The sequence below is a fragment of the Cupressus sempervirens genome, chromosome 1 (genome assembly GCF_028749045.1).
Source record: "Cupressus sempervirens isolate cs-2001-9-10 chromosome 1, ASM2874904v1, whole genome shotgun sequence".
NCBI classification, from domain to species: domain Eukaryota; kingdom Viridiplantae; phylum Streptophyta; class Pinopsida; order Cupressales; family Cupressaceae; genus Cupressus; species Cupressus sempervirens.
The window spans coordinates 215,211,961-215,220,371 of NC_143118.1; the positions used below are offsets into that span (position 1 = coordinate 215,211,961).

An 8,411-nucleotide genomic window follows, 5' to 3' on the forward strand; every position below is an offset into this window, starting at 1 on the left:
TCCTAATCTTGTGGGTGCTAAAGAAGATATGAGTGGGATATGGAGTATGTACTTTGATGGATCAAGGAATAAAAATGGGTTAGGAGCTGGTGTGATGTTGATTTCTCCTACACAAGTAAGGTACTAGTTCTCCTTTAGGCTCCAATTTAGTTGCACTAACAATGTAGCCAAGTATGAATCCTTGATTCAAGGTCTCCTGCTTGCTTAAAAAAGAGGGATCCAAGCCTTAAGGGTGTATGGGGATAGTGAGTTGGTGGTTAACCAAGTGAGAAATCAGAATATCACCAAAAATGGTTTGCTTAGGTCTTATAAACATAGGGTATGGGATTTTCTTGAAGGTTTTAATGCATTTAATATTCAAAGCATCCCTAGAAAAGAAAATAGATAGGTTGATAGACTTGCAACAATAGGTGCATCTTATGATGTGCCAAGGAATCTTGAGGAGGAGAAGAAGAAATAAATTAGAATTTTAGTAAGGCTCGCTATCCCTAATAACAACATCCATTGGCAAGTGTTTGAGTTTGATGAGAAAATTGTGAGTTTCTTGTAGAATGAGGCAGAATTCTCACAGAGAAATCAGTTAAGGCTGCAAGATCAGTATGGTGATCAGATCATTCATCTCAGCTCCAACAAGCTGCCTAAGGGTCTCATTACTTTAGAAAGTGTCTTCAATCCTGATGACCAAGCAAGAGGTAGAGGCATGAGCCTAGCTACTGATGAAAGTGACTACAGTCCAGTCATGGTTGCTGATGGAAAGTCCTTAAACATGGTGAAGGTATGTTCTGGAATTGAGCAAGAAAATTTAATCCATCTATGTCAAGAATTTAATGATACATTTTCTTGGACATATGATGACTTAAAGGGCTTTGACCCAAGGTTATTTCAGCATACCATAGATTTAGTTGATAATGTAAAACTAGTAAGACAAAAATAGAGACCGGTGAATCCCAAGATTGAACCTCTAATGACAAAGGAGCTATCCAAATTGATTGAAGTCAATATAATTTTCCCTATCAAGCACTCATCATGGGTAGCAAATCTTGTCCCTGTTAGGAAGAAGAATGGGTAAATTAGATTGTGTGTGGACTTTAGGGACCCTAACCAAGCTTCCCTTAAAGATCACCATCCTCTCCCTTCCATGGAGCAAATTTCGTCCAAGGTCAGTGGTTCAAAGAGGTTTTCATTTCTTGAAAAAAAAATTGGTTATAATTAAGTGCTAGTTAAGGAGTCTAATAGATGGAAGACTGCATATACCACTAAGTGGGGTACCTATGCTTATTGTAAGATGCCATTTGGACTAACTAATGCAGGTGTTACCTTTCAAAAGGAAATGGATATGGCTTTCAAGAATTTGATTGACAAGTTTGTCCTAGTTTACCTTGATGATATCACTGTGTATTCAAAGAATGCAGAAGATCATTTTGATCATCTAAGATAGGTTTTCTTAAGATGTAGATACTTTGGGGTGTCTCTTAACCGAAGCAAGTGTGTCTTTGCTACTAACTAAGGAAAATTATTAGGACACATTGTATCTAAGGATGGCTTGACCATTGATCTAGAGAGAACAAAAGAAATACTTGCCCTCCCTCTTCCTAACCATAAGAAAGGGCTGCAAAGTTTCCTTGGTAGGATAAATTTTGTGAGAAGATTTATCCCTAATCTTGCTACCATGGTGAAACCTCTTACAGCTATGCTCAAGAAAGGTATGGTCTTTGCATGGACCAAGGAAGGGAAGGAAAGTTTTGAAGGGATCAAGACAGCCATAGCCTCAGCCCCTACTCTCATTAATCCAAATTTTGAGAAGGATTTCATTCTTTATACCTTAGGTGGTGAGTAAAGTATCTCTGCTGTCTTGACTCCAACAAATGACAAGAATGAAGAGCAACCTATAGCTTTATTTAGTGAAGGGCTTAAGGAATATGAAGATAAGTACAACTATGTAGAGAAGCAAGCCCTTGTAGTTATCAAAGCTTTAAAGAAATTTAGACACCTCCTATCTCATAATAAGATTCATTTTTTAGTACCTCATGCCAATGTGAAGGATTTCCTTTTGAAAAAAGATATTAGTTAGAAAAGAGCTGGCTGGATTACTAAGGTAATGGAATATGATGTTGACATTCAGATTACCAAGCTCGTAAGAGGGAAAGGATTGTGTAAATAGATGCTATCATCTCAGGAGCTTGGTGAGGAATTTTCCATGGTATTAATAGAAGAACAAGAAGTAAGAAATGGTGACCCAAGGAATTGGATGGATGACATGGAGAGTTTCTTATTAGGCAATGGATACCCTCAAGGATTAAACAAAGCTAAAAGGAGACAGTATAGGCTACAGTCAATTCCTTATGCCATAGTTGATGGTATCCTTTTTAAAAATATTTTAATGGAGCCCTATTAAGATGCCTTGATACAGACTAGGCTAAAAGGATGATCAAAGAGCTTCATGATGGTCCTGATGGTGGCCACTTCTTAGCTAGAACAACTACAATGAAGATCATGAGGGTTGGTTATTATTGGCCATCTCTGTTTCATGATTGTCATAAGTATGTGAGGAAGTGTGAAAAATGTTCCTTCTTTTCTGGAAAACAAAGACTTGCAGCTCTTCCCCTTCATCCTATTCAGGTGGATCAACCTTTTGCTCGGTGGGGGTTGGATTTCATAGGCCTTATCAATCCTCCTTCTAGTTTAGGTCACAAAAGGATTTTAGCTACTACAAATTACTTCACTAGATGGACAGAGGTAGTTGCATTTAAGGATGCCAAAAAATCTTCAGTTGTGGAGTTCCTTGATGGAATTATGACCAGGTTTGGTGCCCCTTCAACCATTATTTCAAATAATGCAAAGTCTTTTGTTGGAGCTCAAATTTGTGCATGGGCAATGGATCATAACATCTATTTGAGCACATCCTCAAATTACTATCCTCAAGGTAATGGCCTGGCTAAGTCATCCAACAAGAACCTGATCAAGATTATGAAAAGAATAATAGAGGATAACCAAAGGTGTTGGCATAAAAAATTAAGGACAGCTCTATAGGCTGACAGGATAACACCTAAAAGATCAATAGGGAATTTACCATTTGTGTTGGTATATGGCAGAGAAGCAAGGCTTCCAATTTCATTGGAATTTCCATTCCTGGAGTTAGCTCGTTAGCTGGAGTTGATTGAAGATGATGCCATGATAGTGAGAATGGCAAAGCTGATGGAGCTGGAAGAGAAGAGAAATAAAGCTATGCAAACCCTAGAGACACACCAGCAGTAGGTGAAAAGGAGCTTTGACAGGAAGGCTAGGGTCAAAATCTTCAAGGAGGGAGATTTGGTTTTAAAATGGGATGTAGATAGGGAAAAACTAGGGAGGCACTCAAAATTTAACACACTATGGAGTGGTCCCTACCTAATTAAAAGTTGTAAACAAGCCAATGCTTTTCGGTTAAGCAGGCCTGGTGGTGAAATTTTGCCCATCCCAGTCAATGGCATTTATCTTAAGCCTTGTTTCTGATAGGGTTTGAGATTCCATGTACATAGTTAGTTTAGTTTTGTTTTTTTATTTGTTCCCTAATTTTCCAAGAAGTGCATGAGCATAGGTTTTGTCTCCGTGAAACAACAAGTTTTTAAGTTTTGAAAGTGTAGACAAAGGAGGTTTTGGTCTTTGGTTCCAGTTGTAGAGATAGAGGATTTTAGGTTTTCCTCTCAGAGGTAGGGTTAGGGTTTCATAGTACACTAATTCATACCTTCTTGACTCTGTAGCCCAATGGATGTTCTAGGTCACTGGTTTTATGCATAGCAGGCTCGCATCCCCTCTAAGTTGCCAGAAATGTTATCCATTTTGCCCCTCCCCGCCAAAAGTTTGAATTTTGAATGTTGCCCCATCTAATAGCTACCCGCCAAATTTATGATATTTTAATGACCGAGATATTTTAATGTTTTTCCTCACCAATGCGCAACTTTCCTTGCCTTTAGTTCTTCTCAGATTGACAATCATCGCATGCTCACATTATTAAGATGCATGACCCTTATAAAATGTAGGAAAACCTTTTTGTGATGTGTGGTAGGTGGGTCTGTGTTCCTTCTATGGGTCACAAGTTGGATAGGGTGGCTGGCTGAGTTGGCAATTCTATTGGTACCCATTTCCCCATATTTTGAGCTTTGTCAGACCTTTTGATAATGCAAGAAAGTGCGTTATTGACATGTGTCTAGGTGGTGTAATGGAGTGTATCGTATAGGTCCAAAAAGTGCATGTTTTGATCACCGTTAGATATTCATGGATCAAAGGTTGGTGTATTCTTGCAAAATCAAGGTGCAAGGAAGTTATAAAATGCAAGAAAATGGGTGGAGCGCACGTGTCCTAGATGACGTCATTAGCTCACCCTCCTCGCAACTAGACACTAGATAAGTCCTCACCATCTGATGTGATCTGATCCACAGCTAAGGCTTTAATGCAAGACCGAGGTGCAGGAAAGATAAATATTGCAATAATATGCTTTGCCACCACATGTCTCTATGAATCACCAAGTATGGTACGATTGCTGAGTCAGAAACCAAGTGGTTGATGGACCAGAAACCTTATTGAGGTAAGAACAATAATATGGTGAGTCTTCATGATTGTCAGATTAAGGAAGATCTACAGTGGGTGCTATCTCAATATGGGAAAGCACATAAAGGATATCTATAGTGACATAGCACCTAGGTGACATGTGTCTTTATGGTACCGGTTAGGGTTGACAGTTAGTGGTTGGCAGTTAATATAGCTATCGTGGTCAAGGTTTAGGATAATGGTGCAATTAGTAATAAAAAGACATGGTCAACTCAAGGAGACTTTGCAGGGTGGCAAAAAGAAAGGAGGTTATTGGCCCACATGGCCCATTCTAGATGCAAAGTTCGATTGACTTGCTAACACTATTGATTCATGCACCAAAAATGATAAGAGGTCGGGTTTCCTGCATGGATCTGATCTTCATGATCGATCCTAACCACCTAGAAGTGAATGTTGAATGCAGGAGAACACTCTACCACCCCGATCCAATCCATCTACCTAGTCAGAATGGCTTAATGGCACCATTTCTATCTTCTCAAGGCATTTTTTGACAGCAAGTTTAGATTTCTTTAGATCCCCATGATTTTCCTTGGTAGAGCCTTGATGGCGGTAGTTGTAAGATAGTTTTGGAGGGAAAATCTCAGTTATGCCTGAACTATAAAGGTAACTTTTGTGAATTTTGAAAGGGTTGAACCTTTTCTAACTTTTCTCTGCTATTGCTTTGCAACTCCAGTGTAAAATTCCCTGTGCCTCTAAACTACATGATTCTCTACTTTATCTCCTTCAGTCATTGGTATGAAAGTGCAAGAACCCTTTGCCTTCGCCAGTGTTTTTTGAAAGTCTGTAACCTGCATGACTATATCTCTTGTGGCCTATGAATGATAATATAAGTGAATCTCTCTTCCTTGTGTATTTCATTCTGGTTTTCTAATCTACATGTTGTTATTAGATTGAAAGCAAGTCTAAATGTGTATATCCTTAGTTTCATTCAAGTTCCAAAGTGCATATATGGGCAGAGATTGGTCTGAAAACTCAATTTTGGTGCATCACCTTTTAATATTAGATTAGGTAGATTTTCTTTTGTGCTCTCCTTCTCCCTTTTCCTCTCCAAGACTAGTTAGGAGGATCCTAATAGTAAGAGGAAGTAGGCCTTCTCCAAAGACTCAACCTCATAATTCAAGTCCCACAGCTTGGAGGTTGTTTCCATGTTTCACTATGTTGTCCTCATGCATAGGCTTTGGACAGGGGTGCAAACCTAAGTGACAAAAAAAGAATCAAGTATTCCAGAATGGGATAGAGAAATGGAGGAAGAATATAAATCTCTTATGAGAAATGATACATGGGACTTAGTCTCTCTTCCTAAGGGAAGAAAATTGGTTCAGTGTAAGTGGATCTATCAGACCAAATTGGCAATGGATGGAAGTGTTGATAAACATAAGGCTCACCTTGTTGCAAAAGGTTTCTCTCAAATTCCTAGAATTGATTACACTAAGACCTTGCACCAGTGGCGAAGATGAATTCCATTCATTTGACAATAGCTATAGTAGTAGCTCAAAGATGGGTTGTTCATTAGATGGATGTAAAGAGCGTATTTTTGAATGGTGATCTATATGAGGAGATATATATGGAGCAGGCATAGTGATTCATATAGGATACTACCTTGGTTTGCAAATTAAAGAATTCTATCTATGGACTTAAACAAGCTCCTAGATCTTGGTATGCCAAGATGGATTCCTTCCTCCAAAGAGTTCACTAGATGTCATTCTTATCCAAATGTCTACATTCTTCCACTAGTACATTTGCACTTGTTTTTCTAACAAAATTTTTGACCAAAGGTATGATTTCTTTTTTTTTTGGTTTCCATCACTGCATTGGTCAAAAAAATTTAAGTATTCTCAAGTTAGTCAAAAAAATTTGACCAACTCGAGTCATAACCTTAATATGTTAAAAGTATCATATAATAGTATTGTCAAAAAGTATGTTAAAATTTAATCTTGTATTTGCATGGCCTTATATTCATACCGTTATTTCATTCCCATGCATAAGGGTATCATGTAAATTTTTAGGTATTGGGGCTTTGTGGGTAACAAACATTCACAGATTCTATCAAGGACCAAGGAAATTCACATTCACTGAGCTTAGTACTGCCATTAAAGGCTTCAGCAAAGAAGAGAAGCTTGGGCAAGGGGGTTTCAATTCTATTTATAGAGGGGTTTTATAGGCTTCCAAGGAAATAGTTGTCGTGAAGCACATTTCTCAGGCATCGATGTAGGGGAAGAAGGAATATGTTGCAGAGGTGAGCATAACCACCCGCATACGGAACCAAAATCTCATCCAGCTCTTGGGATGGTTCCATGAAAAGGGAAAATTCATTCTAGTCTACAAATTCATGTTGAACGGAAGCCTAGACAAGCACATATTTGGGGATTTCCTTGTTCTGGATTGGAATCCAAAATATAACATAGCCTATGACATAGTTTCTGCCATTGTTTATCTTCATGAAGATTGCGACCAATGTATTCTGCACAAAGATGTGAAGTCTAGCAACATGATGTTGGATTCTAATTCTAATGCCAAATTGGGGGATTTTGGGCTGGCCCAACTTGTGGAGCATGACATGGAGGCTTCATTTCATACCTCTATGGTTGCAAGGACTTTGGGGTATTTGGCCCCTGAATGTTTTTTGATGGGGAAATCGAGCCATGAATCTAATGTTTTCAGATTCAGCATCGTTGTTTTGGAAATAGCATGTGGAAGGTGAGCTTTAGATCTAAGTTTAAGGGAGAATCACAAGATGAGGCTTATTGATTGGGTTTGGCATTAGTACACTCGAGGTATGGTTTTGGAAGCCACAACAGAGAGTCTAAGGGGAAATTTTGATGAGAGAGAAATGGAGAGATTAATGGTTGTGGGGTTGTGGTGTTGTAATTTAGATGTGAATGCAAGGCCTTCCATGAGAGAGGTAATCAAGGTTTTGAGATTTGAGGCTCCATTGCCTCATATTCTACTAAACATGCTTGTAGCTATGTATATCTATAGGGATGCTCTACAAAATAATGATGAGTTGTGTTCTATCACTTTGCATGGAAGTTGTTCAGCATCCAACTCGGGCACAACCACAATCCCTTCAGAAGATTTTTTTAGAGTCACAGTTTTCTCTATGTAATTCAGCTTCTTGTGGTACTTTGTATATCTTAGAGTTATTGTTGAAATCCTTTGAATTGCTCCAAAGATTGCAATACAACTATCAAAACCCATTGAATTTCTCTCAAGGATGTAATAGAATTGTTCAAACCCTTTGAATTTCTCTAGAGGATGTAATAGAACTAAAACAACAATTTTCCTTTTCTTTGTAATAGTAATCATGGAAGCTTGACAATATTTAAGGTTATGATTATATATAGTCAAATCTGTACAGTGTTATTAGCAAAAATATGTAAGACTACTTGAATGTGTTTATAATTTTTTGTAAACTCGATTACCTCATTCAACCTAGATTACCTCATGATAAGGGATGAGACTCGGTATCCTATTTAGGATACAAAAAAAATTATATTTTAGTAAGATTTCAACTTTCAAGCACTAGGAAGTAAGCTTAAGCATGGTAGAACATGCCATCTACAAATAAAATAGAGAGTGTAAGAAAAAATCAACAATTATTTAGTTGAGCTAATAAAGAAAAGACACTATTTCCACTTGACAGAATTTGAATTTCAACAAAAGCATGTCCATAGAAGTTGTAGTTTGATTGTACTAAATGAAGAATATGTTCTAATCTATATGGCCCTTCCACACTATAATACTTTTTTTTCAAATCATGGGATGCTCAGAAAACTTCAAAACTCAAAAAATAAAATTATGCACTGTTATGATTTCCTCTAAAG

The 8,411-nt window shown here is 37.8% G+C and overlaps 1 pseudogene; it reads left to right on the top strand.

Moving 5' to 3' along the window:
- The first annotated feature begins 700 nt into the window (after positions 1-700).
- LOC149576914 (L-type lectin-domain containing receptor kinase IX.1 pseudogene) lies at positions 701-7,288 on the top strand (annotated as a pseudogene).
- Positions 7,289-8,411: the final 1,123 nt, after the last annotated feature.